A 26,767-nucleotide genomic window follows, 5' to 3' on the forward strand; every position below is an offset into this window, starting at 1 on the left:
TCAAGTATTGGCCTATTTATAATTTTTTTTCCAGCAGTTCAAAAATAAAAAAAGACATTTCCCTCACAAATTAGTGGTATTTTATTTTGAATTAATAAGGGACATGTCATGTTTTATACTTCTGATGAATATAATCCAATCAATCTTATTTCTGTATTTTGTATATTCAGTTCCCTTTGTTAACACCTTATTTTGAAAAACGGACATAGTCACACGTGTATACTTCCTCTAACTTCTCCAAGTCCTCCTCTAGCTCTCCCGTCAGCTCCGTTCTCTTTATCCATCCATGCTCAGCTCCATCGGGGCCGTTTGAATGCAGAGAACATAAAGTATATGGGTGCTCTATAGTCGTAGCGTCGGCCCATTTGACCACGGAGATGAGAGCGACGGCCGGCTCGACCGGAAACATTACTGCAATACGATAACTTTTCCTGTCAGTGACAGAGTTAGCATGCAGCTTTAGCCGTGATGTCTAGCTCTGTTTTTCCTGTCAATGTGTGAAACCCAAAGTGTTTCCATCCTTTACTGGATGTGTAGTGTTTACCACGCTGGATTTAACATGTGAGGGTTCAGGTCGTATCCACGCAGACCCTCCAACGTTTTATACTTTCTCATCTTGGCTCGGTTTGTTTTGGTTGACGGATACGGAACGGATATGACATCAAGTTACTCAGACTACAACAATAAAAGCGGTAACTTCCTTCTACCTCCACATAGACTCAAATGAAGCAAATACATCGATTCTGGCATTAAAATATTGTAAAAAGAATTGCACTACATAGGTGAATTCCCCCCCCCCCCCCATCCCTACAACCTACTGCCCAATTTCCAAAGAACCAGCTCTTTTGTGATCTCTGAAACGCTGCTTCTACCAACTTCTCTTTCTATGGGTGAGATGTTTTAGTAGCACTGGAGTGAATGATCCACCCACAAAAGAATGAGGTGACAGGTGTGCATGTGGGTGGATGTGTACTTGCCTGCTCATGTGGCTATTCATCTGTGTTTTTTTTACCTCGAACACTTTGGTCAAAGGATTCCAAAAAGCCTGTGAAGGTAGGTTCAGTCAGGCGACTTTTACAGTTTGTAATGGGATTAAAACTGAGAGGTTGACTTGATTCTGAAGTTCATTCATCCCTTTTAACCTCAACGACCCCATCCTGTGATCATGTCATTTGTTTAGTCCACATTACCATAGCCTGTTTTAGCCTTGCTGTTGTCTCTCTCTCTCTCTCTCTCTCTCTCTCTCTCTCTCTCTCTCTCTCTCTCTCTCTCTCTCTCTCTCTCTCTCTCTCTCTCTCTCTCTCCCATGCGCCACTGCTTTCATCACTGGAGATCTCCCATGTTGATATCCCTATGTCATCTGATACGGGCTTCTTTTTTTTTGGCTTTTAAAAACCCCACTGGTCCCGTATGAGCTCCTGTGTGACTTTCAGAAGCAATTTACATATCTGGCATTAAATCGAACAGCTGAAAAAAGACACAAGTGAAGCGGGTAGATGCTTCTTGGCTGGCATCCATGAAGTACAAAGATTGCTAATCTGCTTGCGCAGCCCATTCCAGTTCTTTTTTTCATTGACTTCGGAGCACTTTAACCCCCTGAGACCGGCGATCCCGCCTGACTTCACTGTGTTTCAGAGGCTGTAGCGGGATGTGAAGGTACAAATATCATATGAAATCTAAGGAATCCATCGGTACCAACCGTGTCATGTTAGCTTGTCAGGAAGGAAGGTAAATAACGCTCCAAAGTTAGGCTGCATTTTGGCGAGGAAAAACTGGCATGGCCATCTTCAAAGGGGTCCCTTGACCTCTGACCTCCAGATATGTGAATGTAAATGGGTTCTATGGGTACCCACGAGTGTCCCCTTTACAGACATGCCCACTTTATGATAATCACATGCAGTTTTTTGAATGCTGTATAATTGTGTTAAATTCTAAAATGGTGCATTTGAATATTTCTGCATACTGGGTCCCTAAACAATCTTAGAATTACATAAATTGCGTGTCACTGTAAAGCAGAGACTCTCGTGGATCCAATGAGCCTGACTGTATTCATGTGTGATGATGTCAGTCCCCACGGATGGTTATCCTAGCTAGATTGACAATAAGGGGGTTTCTGAGCAGTTTACACAACAGAAGTGCTCGCCACCCAGTCGCCGAAAAAGGCAATTCTTGCCGAAACCTCCAAAGGTCAAAAGTTTTTCACAGCAAATACCAGCACACCTTTTTCTATGTAGTTCTTCAAGGTCTTGGTGTCTTAATGTGGTATTTTTGAGGGATTATTGATCATTCTCAGGTGGTAACATTTTTTTTAAAATTTATTAACAAATTTGTGTAACAAATGGTATCAACCCCAAAAATGTCTGCAACAACTGGCCATCACAACCATCATGTTCTACACTACTATACAGTTTCACAATATATTTGAATTGATTAATTCATTTATTCATAATTTTTTTATGTCATATTAATGACTAGAACATTTTGACACACAGTGCTGAGCTGCATCTCAAATTAATCTTCAGGTTTCCAGCTTTCAGATGATGTTCACCACTTCTATGTGACATCTACTGTTTATCTCCCCCTGAACACCCCGTCCTCCATCCCTACCCCTCTCAAAAAAAGAGGGCAGAATGGTATACGGGGTTAAACTACACACAGCATTTTTACAAGCATTTAAATGAAATTCATGACATATCGTTGACCCACCAATGGAAAATATCAGGGAGGGCCAGGGAGAAAGGGAGAATGAGCACACAATGATAAAGCAAAGCGCCACAATAATTCTTGGCATTGATCCCCTATTGAACAAGCTAAGTTTTCTTAAAGGCTGCTTGAGTTTGAGTTGAGTTGAGAGAGAGAGAGAGAGAGAGAGAGAGAGAGAGAGAGAGAGAGAGAGAGAGAGAGAGAGAGAGAGAGAGAGAGAGAGAGAGAGAGAGAGAGAGAGAGAGAGAGAGAGAGAGAGAGAGAGAGAGAGAGAGAGAGAGAGAGAGAGAGAGAGAGAGAGAGAGAGAGAGAGAGAGAGAGGAGAGAGGAGAGAGAAGAGAGAGAGAGAGAGAAGAGAGAAGAGAGAGAGAGAGAGAGAGAGAGAGAGAGAGAGAGAGAGAGAGAGAGAGAGAGATATCACGCTCTTCATTTTCTACTTGAAAGCGGCGCAGTTATGAGGCGACTTTGATCCCTTACAATTGGGAGAGACTTCCATTTGGGCAGAATGAGACGGTAAGCCCTCTGGAATCCTATAGGCAGTTAGTCATTTCTTTCGAAGTACAACACAAAATAATCTTTGGAAATAATAAAAAGAGCGGGGATTAGGGTGTGTTCAAAGATAGTTCTTCACACAAATTTACCGCCTCGATAGCCAATGAATGGCTGCCGCTCATTATTCAGACTAAACAAACAAGTGATGAGTGATGGGGTGTCATTCATGTTGGGTCTTATGAGCTCTTTGGAAAAATTAGTTTCACGACTGATTAAAAGTGTTCCCATGTATGAAAGCTTCATGCTACGATACGAGTCCTTCTCTGTGCCAAAAGACCCTCATTAACAGCCAGCTGGAGGATGTGAGCGACACACGGCTGACTGGGGAGTCCTGCATACGAGGCAATGCGCCGCGACCGGCTCTAGGTCGGCTTGGAAAGGCTCGGGGCCAAGGTGGCTCGCAGCCGCAGCTTTACAGCGCTCCCCGCCCGGACCTCGCCGCACCGCGACGGGGCTCCCTGCTCCCGGTGCAACTGTCGACCGCATCGCGTCGCGCCCCACGTAAAAGGCGCCAGGGATCTGTGGCGATGTCGGCAACCCACACGACCCGTCTTGAAACACGGACCAAGGAGGCTAACGCACGCGCGTGTCAGAGGGTGCAAGCAAAAATTGTTCGCTGAAATTGAATCTAACATTGGAGTGTTATTTTACCTTTCTTCCTGACAAGCTACTACTGTATGACATGGATTACCATTGGATTCTTTCGGTTACTTAGTTTCATATGATATCAGTACCTTCCCTCTAGCTCTAAAACTGAACCTGCTTTCTGAAAGACAGTAAAGGTTGGTCGGGATATCCCGCGGGTCTCAGAGGGTTAAAAATAACAAGTAAAATCTTGAAATCAATCTTAAAACCAATGGGCAGCCATTGTAAGGTTATTAAAATTGGAGTGATGTGTTCTTGACATTTGTTAGTAGTCTCGCTGCTGCATTTTGCACACTTTGGAGTCTATTTATTGATTTCTGTATTTGTACCCATTAAAAGACCATTGCAATAATTGAACCGTGAAGAAACAAAACCATGAATGATAGTTTGAATGTCATTAAAACTCAGCATTGGTCGTATCCTGGCAATATTCCTCAGATGGTAATAGCATGTCTGGAGGACATCGTTAGTGTGTTTCTCAAAAGTGAGGTTAGTGTTAAAGAGCACACCCGGGTTCGTAACATTTGGTTTAACATTATTGGGTAAGGGACCAAGAGAGGATGCAGGGTGCAGAATTTCAGGACCAGGGTCTGAAATTAGCACCCGCCAAATGCGGGTAAATTGTTGGCAGTGGCTGGTGAAATCATTAGGACATCCGCCATTTTGGCTGGCAGGGAAAACACTAGTGGAATAGAGAACCGTAGTTGTCCGCTTTCTTGGCATCTCATGCTTCTGTGACCGTCGATTCCTCTTATTGATGCTCAGACAGTTATGCTGCACAATGACGTGTACGCACGCCGTTTCATGTTTCAGTTTGATTTGGACCGGAGCCAAGGCAGAGAGAAAAAAGTGCTCAACAGCGTGGCGCTACTAAACCTGAGGGGACGCACCCTATTTTTCCATGATAAACCCGTGTTGAAATCAGCAGGAGAGTTAATAACGTTAGCTTTTAGCAGCCGGTGGGCAGCGCAGTCATGATTGGATAAATAACGGAGCTACCAACGTTAACGGAGGTGGCATTGAGTTATTATTATGAGACGTTCACGGTCTGCTCAGTAAAATGACCATTGGGTGAAGGTAAATTACAACATTATCATGATGCGTTCAAATGTAATCTCGTAAAATTCAGTTTTTGGCGAGAAACTGGAATTAATCCAGTTGTTTGAAGGAGATGTTTTCACATCAATATAAAAACAAATAATAGAGTGGATTATGACGTGTTTAACTTCCTAACAACTTACCAAGATTTTTTTATAATCAAAGCAAATATTTAAATAATCATAATCATTTGAAATGTGTGTTTTTATGCAAATAACCACTATAGATGACAATAACAAAGTACAGTACTGTGTACACTACCCTCTCATGCTCAAAAAATAGGGTTCCCCCAGAAGCTATGGTGTAATTCGAACACTGTAATTTACCATGTATATAATGTTTTTTATGTAAAATATATCGAACATTGAATGACATCAGATCTAAAATGTTATTCCTTCATTTAGTGCAGAGATTTCAGAAGTGGCTGATAAAATTTCTGAGTGGCCGTCAAATGAAATACTTGTCTGTCACAGTGAAGTGAAAAAAGTTGAGGACCTCCGTTTTATCTGGGTTCAATTTAAAGAAATTTGCTGACATCCGTTTTTTTAATATCTGCTAGACAGTTTGTATGACGGCGTAGCCCTCGACATAAAAAAGCACCCAGTGTATATAACATGTCAGCAGGGACACTGGCTGACCTGGAGCCAGAGGCGCAGGAATAAAACCAGACTTCACTGCTGTCTTGTCTGTCTGGAGATGGCTCTCACTCGGAGGAAATGAGTCTACGATACGCAGGCATTTCTCAAATTCCTCCCCTTGTGTCATCGCCGCTAAAGCAAATAGCGGCTTAGGGGGAAAGGATTCCGCCACTGAATCAACAGATTGTTTGTGTCTTCACAGGCTCAAAGGGAACATTTTCGGAATTGTGGAAAGGTAGGAATTCGGGGAGTAGTTCTTTTTAGCCTCTTATTGTGAAACCAATGAGTTTCTTTTTTTTGAGTCCCTTCCCTGGAATAGTGCTATTTTCAAAAGGTTAGTGTCTCTGCCTTTTACATTTAAAGTTTTGAAGGGAGTTTGGTGTTGGGAGGGAGAACTCTGGACTTGAATCCACAGAATTTGATTGACTCTTTTGGAAATGAGAGCAGACTATGACTCGAGCCATTGGATTAATTGGTGCACGCATGCTTGGCTTGGGCCTACCAGTGACCTGGGGTAGGTGGGTTGTATGCTAAATTAATTAGGGTCAATCTGGGTCTTCCTGGGACTAAATCAGCATGGAGGCCTGGGCCTTTCCACTCCAACACACTGTTGTCCCCATGTTTAAGCAACACTGAAGAAGTTGGAGGGATAACAGAGTGCTCCAGGAATCCTACAACCTGAAAATGAGTTAGCATTTTAGCACTTCCTGTTCCCTTGTCTGGAAGTCAATGGGTTTTTAGTCAAATGCCTGAAATAAGGTCTGTGGTTATCAGAAAATGAGGAGATTTTTATGTTTTGTTCTACGATATAAAATACAAATTAAAATTTGTACTCGCGCTCATGTGACCGTGGAGTAGTTAGTTTATAGCCTAACGTTAGCTTTTCACATCTAGCGATTGCATTCACACTTCAAAAATCCTAAAAGTGGTGTTCATTTGTGAAGATTATTTTGCTGAACAAAACGTGTCAGTATTATAAACGTTTGTTAAGCTTATTTTCTGCAATATTCCAAAATCCAATGGAAAAAAACATTGGCTTTTTGTCGAAGAAACCAGTGCAATGCTAACTTCTTGGTTGGCCTACAAAAATACATCATCCATGCAGCTATACTGTATTATTCTGAACCTCATGAATAGGGACGTAACGGTTACCGGTTTCACAAGAAACCACCGTAAAATTCCTGACAGTTAGTATTACCATATCAAATCCACTCCTGCGATAATACTGATAATCGTGATCATTTTGGTCACGATAATGGTGCAACTTATCCTCATACAATGTATGATATCTTACGAAAAGTTAGTCCTCATTTTCTCATTTTCACATGTGACACACATGCCAATATCCACTCCGGTCTTTTCAAAATAAACTTCCATCATCACAGGAAACATCTTGGTTTGGTTTAGTTAAGTTTATGAAAAGATCGACTTGATACGGCTAAGGTAACAAAACTACTTCGTTAGGTTTTGGAAAAGATCGTGGTTTGGGTTAAAAAAAACTTGTGGCGTAACTTAAGTACGGAAGTTACGTGACATATAAATCAACGTTGAATTCTGCTTTCACACAGGGTACGAACAATGGTCTCCTAGGCGAAAGTCCGGTGTCTTTTAATCCACCCGTACCTACCCCATACACAGCGTTTGTCACTTTTTATACTTCCTGGTCCATGATTTTGTGAATTACATACAAACTGAATTCGTGGCATACAGGAATTACAGTGCATTACTTTTGTAGGTATAGCTACGAACGGTATATAAGAACAGCCTGAATCATGATAGGAAATTTTCGTACCATTTCATCTGTACCTAGCAAATTTGAGATATTTCTCATTCTTGTTTAGATTATCACATCCTATAATCGCAGTTATACTTATTACATCATCCTGATCTTCAGACCTTAACAGACAGTCTTTTACTCTCCTCCATTCATTTAAAAAAAAAAAAAGCAGCTTCCCGGCGTCGCCAAACAGGTAGAGCCAGAGCAACACGACCTCCTCTCCACGCCAAACCCAATAGAGCCAGAGCAACACAACCTCCTCTCCACGCCAAACAGGTAGAGCCAGGGCAATACGACCTCCTCTCCACACCAAACTGATAGAGCCAGAGCAACACGACCTCCTCTCCACACCAGATAGATAGAGCCAGAGCAACACAACCTCCTCTCCACGCCAGATAGATGGAGCCAGAGCAACACAACCTCCCCTCACGCCAGATAGATAGAGCCAGAGCAACGCGACCTCCTCTCCACGCCAGATAGATAGAGTCAGAGCAACACAAACTCCTCTCCACGCCAAACCGGTAGAGCCAGAGCAACACGACCTCCTCTCCACGCCAGATAGATAGAGTTAGAGCAACATGACTTCTTCTCCACGCCAGATAGATAGAGCCAGAGCAACACAAACTCCTCTCCACGCCAAACCGGTAGAGCCAGAGCAACACAACCTCCCCTCACGCCAGATAGATAGAGCCAGAGCAACGCGACCTCCTCTCCACGGCAGATAGATAGAGCCAGAGCAACACAAACTCCTCTCCACGCCAAACCGGTAGAGCCAGAGCAACACGACCTCCTCTCCATGCCAGATAGTGAGAGCCAGAGCAACAAGACCTCCTATTCTTCATAAAAAGGTCATTTTAGTTTAACATCAGATTCTTGCCTTTTTATATGCCAACAGGCAACCATTTGAGGATTTGAGCCGTTTTTCCTCCCAAGGCCCTCAGTACCATGTGTAATTGCTCTCATTTTTCTCGTTTCAACCATTTAGTTGTCCACACTTCCAGTGCTTCAGACGAGGAGGCTGGGGAGGAACTTTGAGCCATTATGTTGGGTAGGTCCCGCTGACCTGAGGTCGTTTCTCTAAATTGGCCAAAAGTCCCTCCTCTCCTCATCTGTCCATATTTAAACTCCCCTCTGTGGCTACCACTCTCTTCATCTTCTCCCTATCGACGCACACCTTGGTAATTGGTGATGTGGACCATATGTCGGGATTGAATGGCCTTCTGTTCTGTAGAGGCGTTTGACATACTCAAGGACATAACATAACTTTGTTATTGGGCTGCCTGTACCTTCCTGGACTGGCGTCGAAGGCAGGGGGGATATAGTCAGTTCTTTCACCTTCTTATCAAACATCTCCTCTTCTCCTCACCTGTCAAATCATCACCTATAGCCTGTTCTGTCACTGTGTGTAATCTTCACCATTAAGTGACCTCCTCGGACCTGATTAATGGACCGAGGGGACCCGGCAGTGGTGTGACCTTTCAGCTGGAGGGTCAGTGTGCTTAAATAGAGGGCTAGAGGAAAAACACTTGCAGATCTAGTTCATATGTGTGGGTTTGTGGGTTTTAGTGTTGTTGTTTTGAATGTGTGCATTCCAGCCACCAGGCTCCGAGGAGCTCCTTGTGAACAGTCTTTCTCCTCTCTTCTCTGTCAATTCAAACAATTTCTCTTCCATCACTTGTTTTTTGCAGGTTAGTCTCTGTTGCTGGAAAACTTTTCATGGTTCCAAACAATTTTCATGAAAAATTAGCTATATTTTTGTTTCCTATTTGAAGTACAAATTAGGGATGTCACGATATCAGAAATCTAGCAGTCGATACCAATACCAGTGAAATTCCACAATTCTCGATACCAAATTCGATACCACGGTAAAAAAACAACATGTAATGAGTACATGTGTGTATATATATATATCCTCAGATTGCAAGCAGTAGTTTAAATTCACTGACATGGTGACATTTCACTGGGTAACGGCTACCAGAGGTCGGACCAAGTCAATGTTTTGCAAGTCACAAGTAAGTCTCAAGTCTGTGCACTCAAGTCCCAACTCAGGTCTCGAGTCCTAAACAGGCCATATGAGCTCTTCATCAAATGTAACGTTGTTTTAACAGCAGAGTAACTGGATCCAGCTGGTGCTCAGTAACATAACATTAGTTCTTCATGGTTTTCTCCTGAAACTTGATTGGATGCTGTTGGATTGGTTCAAACTAAGTGGATATGGGGGAGTTAAGTGCAAGATAATAAAATGCAAGTGCAATGCAATAACATTCACCCGAAATACAGAGTCCAGAGTTCAATAAAAAAACAAAACACCACTTTCCAGAGATAAGCAACAAAAGATAGAAATTCATCGGTTCTCCTGACATCCCTACTACAAATGCACTCATTGAAAAAGTCCTACTTACTACATTCTTGCTACAGCGCTTCTGATCTTTTATTCCAGTGGAATTATTATCCTAATATGAATTTTGAACATCTCCTGAATATTATCTTTGTGTCTCTTTACAGATTAACCTGTTTCTGTGAGGAGTTTGAGAGTCTGGACGCATGAATAGATGCAGAGCATGGTCCTTTGTCATCCTACAGGTAAGACGTGACACTGTGTCTAGTCTCTTCATACACATCATACTGTATCTTTTCCTCTTTAACAGCGTCCCTTTGTTCACGTAATCCACATCACGACTGTATCTGGCAAGCCACGCGTCGCTACAGCGGTACGAATCACAAAATAAACAGATTGTGCTGTGATTTAATTGCAATAAACAGATCAAACTGATGCAGAAATAACAACATAATGATACTGATTTGTAAAAAGTCTCAGGCTTTGTCAGGTCTGTCCGCTACACGACAGGCAAACAACTTTTAAAATGCTTGTTTTCTGAATGGAGTTCGGTGCCAGGCTATGCTAATATTGTAGCATTGTAGCACTCAACATAACGTCATCTAGGTGTAAATACGGCAGTGACGTCGTTGTAAACGGAGCAAAAGGATGCCGAAATAACAACGTAAGGATTCCGATTTGTGAATTTAAGCTTTGTCAAGTCTGGTCTGCGAGCTCCGGGTGACCGCCGACCGACGTCAGTGACAAGAGGAGGAGAATCTCAACCCTGGCTTTTACGACACAGTGTCATGTGAATTTCTCGCTCGAGTTTAGATATTTCGACTCCCGCGTTTGCGTCATTTGCACCATTTGCGTTGCCCGGCACAACTGGGGGTGAAGTGACACCTCAACGGAAAGGTACACGTCTTCCCTTCTACAAAATACTTCGATACACTTAATTGTTGTTAATTATTCACACATAGTGCAAAAGTATTTTTGACGACTGGTGTAGGACAGCGTTTGACTCGCTGAAGTATGACACAAGGCATTGTACTGAGCTACTTTTTGTGACCCATCCTCATACCTTAGATAACATTGTCCACAGAAAGGTGTGACCCGAGGCTGAAACAGGGCCCTTACATTTTCAAATTTACTATGATAATTTTTTCCCCCCAAGACCAGAAACTTAGGGCGTTTTCACACCTGTAGTTGGTTTGCTCTGGTCCGAATCAGGGACCAAATTGTTACCATGTTGCCTCGAGTTTGGTTTGTGTTCACACGGCAGCGTTTACAAGCGGACCAAAAGTTTGGTGCGCAAAGAAACTGCTCTCTAATTGGTCCGAATTTCCATGCTGGAAAACTCCCGGAAGTAAACAAAGAAGAGCAGACTTCCAGAACGCAACAATGGAGGGACAACTACGCAGCTTGATCTTGGCACTGGTAATGCACACCTCCTCCTCCTCCGTCCTCCGTACGTCTTAATCGAGGTCGGATCATGTTCTCACCGCAAACGAAGTGTACCGCAGTTCGTTTTGAAAGCGAACCGAGACCCCCCCCTTCGAGGAGGTCTCGGTTCGCTTGTTTTGGTGCTGCACCCAAGTGCGATGGCTGCGTTCACACCTGCCCAAACGAACCGCACCACGAGGGTAAACGCTCCAGGGTTCAATTCAACCAGGGATGCTCATTTTGAAAAATGTTCTTAACCGATAACCGACCCTCGTTAACCGATTATTAACCATTAACCGACAAGATTTGTGCCTCGCATGCAGTGGTGTACCAGCTGCAGGAGCACAACAGATATTGGTTGACAGGAGTCTCCAGTTCACCGTCCGGGAGCGTTAACTTAGCAGCTACGATGCTGCGTGTAGTGTCGCGGACATGCAGCCACTTTCCCAGTAAAAGTCTCCACCGCACATTTAGTTTAGTTTAGCAGGTTGTCAGCTGTGTGTCTGCCCGGATTAACTTTAGCGAGTTAGCAGCTCTAGCATTGCCGGAGGCTTCGTTCTCGCCGCCGCACATGTAGTCTGCGTAACTTTAGCTAGTTTCCAACAGACCGTGTGTGTGTGTGTTGGCGGTGAGTGTGAGGTTGTTGGTGGCGTTCTAGCTGTGAACGTAGGTGTAGCAGTGTGTGTACAGTTTATTTGTCGGTGAATAAATGCTACGAAACTACAACTCCTCCGCTCAAGCGAGCTGGAGCTGTTCTTTTAATACATCCATGGAGAGACCGGAGCCGACTTCCTGTATCCTGCAACACTGGCTCCACCTCTTAAGGTGGGCTGTTAAGGTGGACCAGCTTTTCTCCTTAAAGAGACGAGCCGCTCCTCTGAGCCGCTCAGCTTTCAAATGAATTATTAACATTTATTCTAACCGTTTTAACCGATAGCGTTAATCGGGTTAGACATTAGATTAGATCCTGATTTTGGTGTTGCAATCTGAAGAGAGCATTTCTCACAAAGCCAACATAAAATGGTCCCCCCCTCTCGGCTCAGTGCTTAACGGATGGAAATCAGGATGCCTGAATCAGTGTCCCTTGATCACAAGCAGCCTAATAAAGAAAACATGCGAGAGGGTAAGGAACCGAGAAGTAAAGCAGCCGTTCCTGGTTCCCCCTCCACCCCCCCATCCCTGTGCCTCTGTCTGGCGAGTCCAGACAGGCCTCCGGTAAAAGGTGAGGATGTTTGTTCTTCACCTCGCTACAACTGGGTCAGTGAGCAAGGTGAAGGTGTTTACCTACGCCTCGCAGCTCACAGTGCCCCCGCAGACCTTTTTCTAAGATGGATTCTTTTCTTATTCCAGGAAGAAGAAGTAGTATCAGGAAAACATAGCATCTCTCAACCAATGATGATGTGTTTTAACGCAATTCTGCCCATTCCGAATGCGTGAATACAGGGTTATTTTACTCTCCGAACATGCTGACTTGTGGTTAGGGGCCGTGTGTGATGGTGTGTGACTGTTCACAAATTATCCCCACCAAGAAAAATAGTAACAACAGTTCAGGGTGAACTGTGTCCTGTATACCTCTTCCAACACATGACTTCATGTTGAAGTATAAATCAGGCAGCAGTGCAGCCACGCATGTACAAGTAATCACACACACACACACACACACACACACACACACACACACACACACACACACACACACACACACACACTGTTCTCTGGCTAACCCAATCGTTCTTGACTTGGTTTCTCTTGACACACACAAAGACACATTTCTCTCTCACACTCACTCAATCTGTCTCTCTGGTTCGCTCTGACCCGACCTGCTGAAAGGCTTTCAGGGCCACGTTAGTCGGCCAACAACTCTCTCTGTTCAGGTTCAAGTTGGACGCCAGTCTGTCCTCCCTCCTCCCTCCTTCACATTGGCTTCCTTGTCATGTTAAGACATAGGGAACACTCACCGGTGTGTGTGTGTGTGTGTGTGTGCGCAGCTCTGCATGGATGCATTCAGTTTACGTGAATATGTTTTAGGGCTGGGATGATACACCCTATCTCCCGATTCGATACTATACTATTTATTGCGATTTTTGTGAACCTTTTTTTAACACTAGAAAACAAGGGAATCGTACACTTCTAGGGATTTTAACTTTGGAAAATATCTAAATGAATCCATAAAAAAGTTTGATTTTCAGCTTGTATGTAGTCACAGATGTCCTGAAGTCAAATATATCAGTCATTGTCAGGCATTAGCCTATTTATCAATTTTTTTCCAGCAGTCCAAAAATCAAAGAATAAAGACATTTCCCTCACAAATTAATGGTATTTTCTTTTTAATTCATAAGGAACATGTAATGTTTTATACTTCTGGTGAATATAATCCAATCAATCTTATTTCCATAGATGTATTTTATATTTACAGTTCCCTTTGTTAACACCTTATTTTGAAAACCGGACATAGTCACACGTGTCTACTTCCTCTAACTTCTCCAAGGTGGTCTCTAGCTCTCCAGTCAGCTCCGTTCTCTTTATCCATCCATGGTCAGCTCCATCGGGGCCGTTTCAATGCAGAGAACAGAAATGTCAGTATATGGGTGCTCTACAGTTGCAGCGTCGGCCCATTTGACCACGGAGTCGAGAGCGACGGCCGGCTCGACCGCAACGTTACCGCGATACGATAACGTTTCCTGTCCGTGACAGAGTTAGCATGCAGCTTTAGCCGTGATGTCTAGCTCTGCTTTTCCTGTCAATGTGTGAAACCCAAAGTGTTTCCATCCTTTACTGGATGTGTAGTGTTTACCACGCTGGATTTAACATGTGAGGGTGCAGGTCGTATCCACGCAGACCCTCCGCCATCTTCTACCTTCTAGTCTTGGCTCACTTCAGTTTGTTTTGGTTGACGGATACAGAATGGATATGACGTGACGTTACTCAGACTACAACAATAAAAGCGGTAACTTCCTTTTACCTCTGCATAGACTCAAATGAAGCAAATATATCGATTCTGCCATAAAAAAATCTATTTAAAAATGGTAAACGTGATACATAGGTGAATCTATTTTTTTCCACCCCTAATATGTTTGTCATGCGTGCACACATGTAGACGTGCAAAGGCTTGACTGCGTAATGTGTGCGTGCCTGCATTCATTTATTATTGTGTGTGTGTGTGTGTGTGTGTGTGTATAATGATGTAGAAAGGAGCAGCTGTGGCTGCTTTGTATCATGGACCAGCGTCTGTTGTTGATTGTGCCGGACTGGAGGCTTCAGCGCTGCCCAGCCCAGCTTCTCTCCAGCCTGCAGCTGCTCGGACTCTCCCTGTAATAGACTTCACAGACATTGAAAAAGTTTTTTTGGAGACCTTAGAGGAAGTAAACACCGACCTTAGTCCAGGGGCAACTCTAATTTAGTTTGGGTCATAAAGTGGAAATCTGCAAATAATAATGCTTAATTATTTAATTTTTTTTGGGGCGACACGGCGCTCAACAGTTCTCGGCCGTGTCACGACTCTCCGTTACGTTTTAATTCTTCCTCTGCATGTGTTCTTTGAGTGTCATCATTTCCCTACAGGAAATTGAGGTCATAATCATGTAGACCAAAATTACAGTAAATAACAGTGGTGGTTGTTATGAGGGAAGTAATTTGAGGTAGTTGGTAAAAGAGCTAAAAATAAATGCGATCAACAAATTATACCATTAGTATATGAAAGCAAATGAAAGACAAAATAATTAGAATTTCAGCTTTGACATGTTTTACTTTGAAATTAAAATATAACATTTCTTGATTTGCAGTAATTTCCTCATTTGTTAGTTAGGAGTTTCCAGTGTCATGCTAACTTGTAACCCACTGAGACCCACAATAGACCAGTCTTAGTCTTTTTAAGGGGGGGTCTTTAGGGGAGATAGCAGGTCAACAGTAGACGTCACATAGAAGTGGTGTACATCATCTGAAAGCTGGAACCTGAAGATTAATTTGAGATGCAGCTCACCACTGTGTGTCAAGTTATTCTGGTCATAAATCAGAAATAAACATGAATTAAATAATTAATTAAAATAAATTGTAAAAGTGTATAAAGGCTTAGAACATTATGATAGAAGTATATGATCCATATGCTCTATTATGTCTCGTAATTGTTGCAGCAATTTTGGGGTCATGGCCATTTTCAAAGGGGTCCCTTGTCCTCTGACCTCCAGATATGTGAATGTTAATGGGTTCTATGGGTACCCACGAGTCTCCCCTTTACAGACATGCCCACTTTATGATATTCTAAAAATGGTTTCTGCATACTGGGGTCCCTAAACAGTGAGTAGGGTGGTACTTATTTCAGGCAAAATCCTCCAGGATAATAGGCAATGCGAAACTCCAGACATTTTCATCACCACAAAGAAATTCCCATTAGATACAGAATCAGTCCATCATCACCAAACCATTCTCAGATGGTTTCAGTCAATAATCAAACAATGGAACTGGGCAAAAATCCACATAACACATGCCAAAGGACTGATTGAAAAACCAAAAGAAGGCTGCTAGAGGGAAAGTAAAAAACATTTATGATTGATCCTAATAAGGGACGCACTGATACCAGCATCGGGTCCGATACTGTGCTCATGTACTCGTATTCGCAAAATGGCCCCATTACCACAGCGCCGATACCACTTTACGGCAGTGCGACGTTAACCTCTCGTCACCATCTTTCGGGTCCTCTCACACGCGTTCACGCTCCACCTCCCCGACGGTGCAGGCGAGACGGGCCGGTGGCGCGCACGACCCCGCGGGGGCGGTATCCCACCTCAGTCGGCACACGCCGGCCCTCACTATCTTGCGCCACGGGGGTTTTGCTTGCACCATCTGACTTGCGCGTGCGTTAGACTCCTTGGTCCGTGTTTCAAGACGGGTCGGGTGGGTTGCCGACAACGGCGCAGACCACTGGCGCCTTTTACGTGGGTCGCGGCACGACGCGGTTGGGGCGCAGTGAGGAAGGACAGTCCGCCCCGGTCTACAGTCGCAACAGGAGCAGGGAGCCCCGTCACGGTGCAGTGAGGTCCGGACGGGGAGCGCTATAAAGCTGCGGCCGCGAGCCACCTTCTCCCCGAACCTTTCCAAGCCGACGTAGTTACGAAGTCGTATGCGGGACTCCCCAGCCTGCCGTGTGTCGCTCACACCCTCCAGCTGGCTGGTAATGAGGGTCTTTTAGCACAGAGAAGTACTCGTATCAGTACTCGGTATCGGCGAGTACCCAAATGTAAGTACTTGTACCCGGTCTGAAAAAAAGTGGTATCGGCGCATCCCTAATCCTAATGTTTGTTAGCTTACTGCTGCTGCCGACTCAAACAAGCCTGCCAGTAACCAGCAACTGATCCTCCCTCCCTGCTCCCTGCTAGCAGCTGTGTTGACTGTCTAGTGCATGGGAACCCTTGATTACTGGGCTGACTGTACATTCGGGCTGTGCCTGGCAGCCAGCTCATTGTGCCCCCCTCTCCAACACACACACACACACACACACACACACACACAAACACACAAACACACAAACACAGCCTTCTTAACTTTGATCGTGGAGAGCTGTAAATGACTCCGTCATCTGAGGCCTCAGGTTATATCCAGCAGGCTTTATTAGCCTAATGAATGGTTGGGGGATGTTTATCCATACTGCAGTATGTCTGACTGAAGACACCACAGGCAGCCGTTTCATGTCCAATAACCTCACGTTGGCAGACTATCGCATGCTTTTTTTTTGCTTCATTAGAAGCGTCAGCTGCGACGGGCTCGGGATGATGCTTTCATTAAAGTTTATGATTTGTTGATTTTAATAATCTGTTGTGTGTCTTGATGCGATAGGGAGGCGTTAGGGAAACGCCCTCCCCCCCCTCGATATATAACAAGACGCAGGTGTAGTGAAATGACATCAGTGCATAAGCTCAGTTGGAGGCAGCTCTCCAGCCAAGATATGATTTTACTTGTCCACAATTTGATTTATTGTTGACCTTTTCTCGGTGTAAATGAAACCACATATTAATGTCGAGGGACGGCAAATGTGATGAAAAACTGCTAATGTTGAAATATTTTGGAGTATATGAATAGAGTCTTGCTTAGTGATCGATAACAGATGCTTTTTAAAGATGTCAGACTTGGTTTTCCAAATATTTTGAACTAGTTGAAATTGATTATAAACACCTTATTACTATTAGCCAACATATTTGTCCAACCCAGTCAGAGAAGTTATGGCCAATACACATTATTTAGCGGATATAATCACCAAAATATTTCTGCCGTTCAAGGCTTCAAATGTGACATTAACAGAGTGCTCCGGGGATGACGTATTTCTGTAGGCCAACCAGGAAGTTAGCATCGCCCTGGTACTCTCGACAAACAGCCAATGAGATTGTTCCATTGGGTTTTGGATTATTTCAGAAAATCAGCTCTGTGCGAACACACGTTCTTGATACTTACACGTTTTGTTCAGCAAGATAATCTCCACAGATGAACACATCTTTATGATCTTTGAAGTGTGAATGCAATCGCCAGAAGTAAAAAGCTAACGTTAGGCTAAAAACGAACTACACCACGGTCATGTGAGCGTGAGTATACACAACGAGGCTGTAAAGGAGGACGAGTCGGCTCGATGACGTTTAGTAGTCTCATTTAGCCGCTTTTTAGCAGTCGCCTTATTTAAGACATATAAAATTAACGAGTGAGAATATACAAACACACTCCCTCCACCTGAGGTGCCCCTAACAGTGTGTCTATATGGTTTCGTATCTGCAGCGCTGTCTTCTAAGCCCATAAATCCACAGTATGTATTTTTTTTTATTTGACCAGTTTCATGTATAATTCAGCCCGTAGTCAGAGAAACATTTGCTTTGAATTCTCCGTTGACTCTCTGCTCATTTCCAAGCCTTGTCCAGACAGGAAACAGATCTTATAACCAAGGCAACAGGAGAGGAAATGATAAATGAAGGAAAAGGCACGGACGCACGGTGTTCAGATCAATGCAAATCTGAGCTCTGTTTATTGTTGTAGGTGCTGAGGTTTTGTTAAAGATCGACTGGCCCTTGATCACAGTAGTAGGAAGCCCGACCTATACTTCTGCGTTTGACACCTGGCTGACCCGCTCTACATGTATGTGGGAGTGTGTACATGAAAGATTATTTTTTCAGTAACAGATATCCAAACACAGATTTTTTTTTTTTTCTCCTGTGATTGAAATTTCCTTTTTCTCCTCCACTGACTTTTAATGGGGAACTTTAATGGAGTTTCTTTGCTCCGTTGGGGACAGTGAGAACACATGGGGGGATCGGGGTCTAGAAGTTTAACCCTAACGCCTCATTTCCACATAGCTCTGTGTACGTATGCGAGTCAACCGGAAGTTCATTCATTCTCATGGGAACCTGCGTGATCTCCGATAGGTTTGCGAAACTCCTTTTTTCCGTTTTTTTTTTGGTTCATAATTTCCGTCAGATTACAGACAGACCGTACGCACTGTGTGCCACATGAAGTTAGCATGTTATGCTAACTTCCTGTGGAATTAGCATTAATAAACGGATTTATGAATGTAATACAGCTCTATTTATAAATTTTTTCAAAGTGAAAGGTTCAACGGCATCTTTAGCAGTTTTGTGAACTTATTTGTTAAAGGACGTATGAACCACGATACGCACTCTACACAGCTAGCTAGCATACTGCCAATGTTAGCTAAAGATGCCGTTGAACTTTTCAATTAGAAAAAAATTCTAAATTGTGACTCGTCAAACGTCTCACAAGTCTAAATGACGATAAAAAGACCGTTTCTCATATACATAAAAAACTAGGGCGGTCAATCGATTAAAATATTAAATTGGAATTAATCGCATGATTGTCCATGATTAATCACAAATTAATCTCGTTTTTATCTGTTCAAAATGTACCTTAAAGGGAGATTTGTCAAGTATTTATTACTCTTATCAACATGGGAGTGGGCAAATATGCTGTTTTATGCAAATGTATGTATATATTTATTATTAGAAATCAATTAGCAACACAAAACAATGACAGATATTGTCCAGAAACCCTCACAGGTACTGCATTTAGCATAAAACAATATGCTCACATCATAACATGGCAAACTGCAGCCCAACAGGCAACAACAGCTGTCAGTGTGTCAGTGTGCTGACTTGACTATGACTTGCCCCAAACTGCATGTGATTATCATAAAGTGGGCGTGTCTGTAAAGGGGAGACTCGTGGGTACCCATAGAACCCATTTACATTCACATATCTGGAGGTCAGAGGTCAAGGGACCCCTTTAAAAATGGCCACGCCAGTTCTTCCTCGTCAAAATGTAGCGTAAGTTTGGCTTGCTTTAAAACTGAACCGGCTAGGTAAAGGTAAATGTGTTAAAAGAAATTAGTGGTGTTAAAGCGAATTTATGTTGACACGTTATTATCTCGTTAACTTTGACAGCCCTAATAAATAAAACCATTGTTTCATATCTATGCAGTAACTTCTCTGTGTTTCTATTCATAAAGAAATGCGTTGACCACTAGGGGTCGTAATACTATATGGATCTACGGACACAAAACGAAACCCTGTGGAATCAAGGTATAAAGCTCAGTTTATCGGGATTACTCCTACTCTTTCTCAGTGGATTTCCCACAAACCGCTTACCAGCAGCAATTCTTTTTTTCTTTCATTTCGTGAAGAAGTGTAACTAAACAAATATTGTTGCTTTGACATAGACGATTTGAATTTGGCTGCCCCCGGAAAGCCCTGTTTTGTTCTGCCTCGGAAAAAATGACTATTGGGTTTCTTTTTTGGAGAAGTGGGTAAGTGGGGAGATGAAGCCTGGAGGGGACATGTGTATTCATAACACCAGTGCCTCTTTTCTTTTAGTCAGCATTGTCTTGCTATTGTGGATCCTCTTTGCTCTATTGTCTTGTGAGTTCCGCTGGTGGTCTGTCATGTAAACAGCTCTCAAAGGGGGGAACCTTCTCCACTCTCCTTTTCAAAGCCTTTTTCTGTGGTTACTTCTTGACGGTCTGCCTGTCTCCTTTACTCCATACCCCCTCGCTTTCTGCTTCTCCATCTCCACAACACACACAAACGTGCCAGCTCTAACCATTACTGGCACTGGTTTCAGGGTCTTATAGTGTATTGGGGGTTTTTAGGTGCCAGTGGGGAAGGAAGGACCCTGCTGGCTTGTCAGCGTCTCTGACCCCCTCTGTCACAATGGGTCCCTCTCCCCTCCCCACTCATTTCCCTGCCAAGCTGGGAAGAGTAAATATTTATCATCCCCCCACAACAATAGGCCGGCTCGGAGGAGAAAGAGACTTTGACCAGAGCTCATGCGAGCCCCCGTAGGCCAAGGCTGGTGTCAGCCGGGGCCTAAAGACGGGTTGCAGGGAGATTAAAGATGGAGCCTCTGAATGTTGTTAGTGGTTTGTGTCACATCATAAAGAGCTGCTCTGTGTTCTGACAAAGTAAGACTGAATCTCCAAGACTGGGTGAGTTGGTGAAAAGCAAGATTGTTAAGCACAAAACTGCTAATTTACTTTTGGTTGAATGTAGGGATCGCTAAAAATATGTAATAACGATTAATCGCAAATGAATCACACATTTTTTTATCTGTTCAAAATGTACCTTAAAGGGGGATTTATCAAGTATTTAATACTCTTATCAACATAGGAGTGGGCAAATATGCTGCTTTATGCAAATGTATGTATATATTTATTATTGGAAATCAATTAACAACACAAAACAATGACAGATATTGATCCAGAAACCCTCACAGGTACTGCATTTAGCATAAAACAATATGCTCATATAACATGGCAAACTGCAGCCTAACAGGCAACAACAGCTGTCAGTGTGTCAGTGTGCTGACTTGACTATGACTTGCCCCAAACTGCATGTGATTATCATAAAGTGTGCATGTCTGTAAAGGGGAGACTCGTGGGTACCCATAGAACCCATTTACATTCACATATCTGGAGGTCAGAGGTCAAGGGACCCCTTTGAAAATGGACATGCCAGTTTTTCCTCACCAAAATTTTGCGTAATTTTGGAGTGTTATTTAGCCTCTTTCCTGACAAGCTAGTATGACATGGTTGGTACCGATGGATTCATCAGGTTCTATAGTTCCATATGTTACCAGTATCTTCACTCTAGCTGTAAAACTGAGCCCGCTACAACCTAAAAATCACAAGTTGCGCTAATGCGTTATGCGTTAAATTAGTTGCGCTAAAACAAATTTGCGTTAACTTTGACAGCTCTAGTGAAAGTCAATGCAGTTGATTATGTATTCACTCTTGTGAGTGTCTACTGAGTGCACTTTTCTAGTTCAGTATTCTGTTATTCAGTTTAGACATGAATCAGGTTTTTTGCCATTTTGCACATTTTGCAACCACAACAAAAGAAATCCGTTCTGTTTGCGGACTGTGGAGGGACCAAAGAAGAAGAACAAACAAGCTCTTACAGTAGCTAAGTTACAGACGCAATGTGTAACTCTAAGTTGAAGTCTTAATAATGTCATTGCCTTATTTAAACAAAGATAGCAGACAAACAGTCAAATTCGATCAGTGTTTGGAAAGATCTGTATTATGGACTGTCTCTCTTCCCTCTGCCCTTGAGACACATTCAGTCTCTCCCCTCCTCCCCCATGCTGAGTAAGATTAGTGTCTATTAAACCTCACCACAGTTCATCACAATTAGTAGCCACATGTCGGAGAAGGCCTGGCGGTACGGAACAGTCTGTTACCATAACTTAATACACTTTATTAGGCACACCTGTTCAATTGCTTGTTTAACACAAATAGATAATCAGCCAATCACATGGCAGCAACTCAATGCATTACGTCATCTAGAGGTGGTGAAGACGACTTGCTGAAGTTCAAACCGAGCATCAGAATGGGGAAGAAAGGGGATTTAAGTGACTTTGAACGTGGCATGGTTGTTGGTGCCAGACGGGCTGGTCTGAGTATTTAAAAAAACTGCTGATCTACTGGGATTTTCACGCACAACCATCTCTAGGGTTTACAGAGAATGGTCCGAAGAAGAGAAAATATCCAGTGAGCGGCAGTTGTGTGGACGGAAATGCCTTGTTGATGTCAGAGGTCAGAGGAGAATAGGCAGAGTGGTTGGAGATGATAGAAAGGCAACAGTAACTCAAATAACCACTCGTTACAACCAAGGTATGCAGAATACCATCTCTGAACACACAACACGTCCAACCTTGAAGCAGATGGGCTACAGCAGCAGAAGACCACACCGGGTGCCACTCCTGTCAGCTAAGAACAGGAAACTGAGGCTACAATTCGCACCGGCTCACCAAAATTGGACAATAGAAGATTGGAAAAACGTTGCCTGGTCTGATGAGTCTCAATTTCAGCTGCAACATTCAGATGGTAGGGTCAGAATTTGGCGTAAACAACATGAAAGCATGGATCCATCCTGCCTTGTATCAACGGTTCAGGCTGGTGGTGGTGGTGTAATGGTGTGGGGGATATTTTCTTGGCACACTTTGGGCCCCTTAGTACCAATTGAGCATCATTTAAATGCCACGGCCTACCTGAGTATTGTTGCTGACCATGTCCATCCCTTTATGACCACAGTGTACCAATCTTTTGATGGCTACTTCCAGCAGGATAATGCACCATGTCACAAAGCTCAAATCATCTCAAACTGGTTTCTTGAACATGACAATGAGTTCACTGTACTCCAATGGCCTCCACAGTCACCAGATCTCAATCCAATAGAGCACCTTTGGGATGTGGTGGAACGGGAGATTTGCATCATGGATGTGCAGCCGACAAATCTGCAGCAACTGCGTGATGCTATCATGTCAATATGGACCAAAATCTCTGAGGAATGTTTCCAACACCTTGTTGAATCTATGCTACAAAGAATTAAGGCAGTTCTGAAGGCAAAAGGGGGTCCAACCCGGTACTAGCAAAGTGTACCTAATAAAGTGGCTGGTGAGTGTATAAAATGATTGTATGCTGGATTATTTACACTATATAATATGTGTATTATTAACATGATGTAGGGATGCACCTATACCAGTATTGGGTATCGGGTCCTATACTGTGCTCATGTACTCGTACTCGCAAAACGACTCCGATACAACGGCGCCGATACCACTTTACGGTGGTGCGCCCGAACCCGCTGGGCCGGGATTCCACCTCAGCCGGCGCGAGCCAGCCCTCACTTTCATTGCGCCGCGGTGTTTTGCTTGCACCCTCTGACTCACGAGTGCGTTAGACTCCCTGGTCCGTGTTTCAAGACGGGTCGGGTGGGTTGCAGACATCGCCGCAGACCTCTGGCGCCTTTTACGTGGACCAAGCCCCGATCTGGCGGCACGACGCGGTTGGGGCGCACTGAGGACAGTCCACCCCGGTCGACAGTCGCACCGGGAGCAGAGGGCCGTCCCCGATGGGGAGAGAGGGCACAGCCAGCCCTTTGTCCACGGTGCGGCGAGGTCTGGGCTCTGTAAAGCTGCGGCTGCGAGCCACCTTCGCCCCGAGCCTTTCCAAGCCGACCTAGAGCCGGTCGTGGCGCACCACCTCGTATGCGGGACTCCCCAGCCTGCCGTGTGTCGCTCACACCCTCCAGCTGGCTGTTAACGAGGGTCTTCTGGCACAGAGAAGTACTCGTATCGGTACTCGGTATCAGCGAGTACCCAAATGTAAGTACTTGTACTTGTACTCGGTATAATAAAAGTGGTATCGGTGCATCCCTAAAATGATGTCAATATTTCATTTATAAATATCACGGTTATTGTCAATACTGGAATATCGCTACACCCTCTAATCTCTCTACACGTCTTTAGGCTGCATTATTGCTGCAGCTGTGATGAAGTGATGAAGCAGAAATACCTCGAACATATTCAGCACAGACTGTCATGTAATACACGATCAAGGAAACACCTGTTGAAATGACTAACGCGGAGCATATTACAAGCAGGTGCTTCCACACGTGGAGTTTGAGGGATAATTAGGCCGTTAAACATCCCTTATGATCATTTGTGGAAATGTTGGACGGGGCTCAGTTTGCTAAATATTTTGGCTGTCGTGACTCAAAGAAGACTTATCAAACCGAGGACATCGGCTGGTTGGCACGCTCTGGCCCTCTGTAGGCCCGTTAATTGGCCCAATAAGATGGTAGAGATCCATAATGAGACAATAATATGTCCGATGTGGTGTGAAATGGCAGGGGGGGACGAGGCGGAGGCCTTCCAGAAAACCGCATGTTTATGAGACACTTGACTTCACTCTCTTTGTTGGAAACATGCTATTCAATGTTTTTGTATGTTTTTATATTTCCGTGTGTGCACATTTCAGGCATAGCCGGAATTATTCCAGTACATACAAAGTTCATTCATGGAAAGCCTGTTACTGTAAAAAATGTGGCTTGCCCGATCGGGCCAGTGAGTTGCTAGATCTACCAGCCCCGACGTGGCATTTTACTTGCCCCGGGCAAGAGGGTGACTCTTGTGTTTTTGTTGAGGTGGATGATCAGCTGGTCTGGTGATCTTCCAAAACGAGCATCTCAGTTCATCAGAAATACTTGTTCCGTCAATCTATCTCTGTAATCTAGGCTACCTGAAAGGTCCTACAGGGACTTTCTTTTATAATCTTTATTGAATCAGTACATGATAAATCAGGCCAAAACATATGAGAATCATTCTCCCCCACTGACTGCAATTTAGCATGAATGGGGAAAACTGCAATTACCATATGCATTATGTTGTTGGCACATTGTGAATGAAATTGAAGCTGTACAATGTGGAAAACATCAAGAACAACAGTCTTGGCAGACGGCTGAGCATTCAGAGAATCACATTCAGAGGATGTATTTCTTTCCAAGCCTTCTGGAACTGATTCATCTCACGGTCTGTGTATCCGACTACTTAATGTGGAAATAATTTGTAGAACAAGTAAATATGCTCCCAGAGCTCGGATGTAAGAAGACACGCACAGATAGTCATGCGATGTTGCGCTGCACTCAGTGCATAGTTGTGACTGGAGGCCCGTCCACACACTGTGGCGGTTGCAGCTTAATGCAAGTTTTGTTTTTGTTTGCAAAGTTGCCATATTACCTGTGAAAACACTCGGGGTGGTAATCACCAGAGGCCCCACAATACGATATTATCACGATACGATATTATCACGTTACGATATTATCACGATACGATATTATCACGATACGATATTATCACGTTACGATATTATCACGATACAATATTATCACATTACAATATTATCACGTTACGATATTATCATGTTACGATTTTATTACGTTACGATATTATCACGATACGATATTATCACGATACGATATTATCACGTTACGATATTATCACGATACGATATTATCATATTATGATATTATCACGATACGATATTATCACGATATCACGTTACGATATTATCACAATACGATATTATCACATGATATTTTCACGATACGATATTATCACGATACAATACTATCACCTTACAATACTATCACGTTACAATACTATCACGTTACGATATTATCACATTATGATATCACGATACCATATTATCATGATACGATACTATCACGTTACGATATCACATTACGATATTATCACGATACAATATTATCACGTTACGATATTGTCATGATATGATATTATCACGATACGATATTATCACGATACGATATTATCACGTTACGATATTGTCACGTTACGATATTATCACGTTACGATATTGTCACGATACAATATTATCACGTTACAATATTATCACGATACGATATTATCACGATGTGATATTATCACGATACGATATTATCACAATACGATATTATCATGTTACGATATTATCTATTATCTAGTATTGCGATAAGATATATTGCGATATATTACCTTTTGTTCAACTGGCAATTTGTCAACATCTGTTTTATCTAATAAGATACAGTTTTGACTCTGTTCATCTCAGAGTTTTCACTCACATACAGACGTAGGCAAAGTTGTTGGTAACGTTCCGTTAAAGAGAGAAAAACCCACAATGGTCACTGAAATAACTTGAAACTGACAAAAGTAATAATAAATAAAAATTCACTGAAAATTAACTAATGAAAATCAGATATTGTTTTTGAATTATGGTTCAGCAGAATCATTTAAAAAAACAAACTAATGAAACTGGCCTAGACAAAAATGATGGTAACATTAACTTAATATTTTGTTGCACAACCTTTTGAGGCAATCACTGCAATCAAGTGATTTCTGTAACTCTCAATGAGACTTCTGCACCTGTCGACAGGTATGTTGGCCCACTCCTCATGAGCAAACTGCTCCAGCTGTCTCAGGTTTGAAGGGTGCCTTCTCCGAATGCATGTTTCAGCTCCTTCCACAGATGTTCAATAGGATTTAGATCAGGGCTCATAGAAGGCCACTTCAGAATAGTCCAATGTTTTGTTCTTAGCCATTCTTGGGTGTTTTTAGCTGTGTTTTGGGTCATTATCCTGTTTGAGGACCCATGACCTGCAACTGAGACCAAGCTTTCTGACACTGGGCAGCACATTTCGCTCCAAAATGCCTTGATAGTCTTGAGATTTCATTGCACCCTGCACAGATTCAAGACACCCTGTGCCAGAT

General features: G+C 43.2%; 1 protein-coding gene across 6 annotated transcripts in view; it reads left to right on the plus strand.

Moving 5' to 3' along the window:
* The window catches only part of disp1 (dispatched homolog 1 (Drosophila)), a 130,608-nt gene that overhangs the window by 28,602 nt on the left and 75,239 nt on the right, over window positions 1–26,767 (plus strand). For 4 of the 6 annotated variants that reach the window (XM_074615814.1, XM_074615813.1, XM_074615819.1 and 1 more), the window contains one exon: window positions 9,919–9,996. The gene's annotated coding sequence lies outside the window, so the exon portion shown is untranslated. Of the gene's footprint in view, window positions 1–5,838; window positions 5,872–8,398; window positions 8,462–9,918; window positions 9,997–26,767 lie in introns of those variants that run through there. The other 2 variants (XM_074615815.1, XM_074615816.1) reach the window with 2 other exon arrangements.

Source organism: Sebastes fasciatus, chromosome 18 (assembly GCF_043250625.1).
Source record: "Sebastes fasciatus isolate fSebFas1 chromosome 18, fSebFas1.pri, whole genome shotgun sequence".
In the NCBI taxonomy this organism is placed as follows: Eukaryota; Metazoa; Chordata; class Actinopteri; order Perciformes; family Sebastidae; genus Sebastes; species Sebastes fasciatus.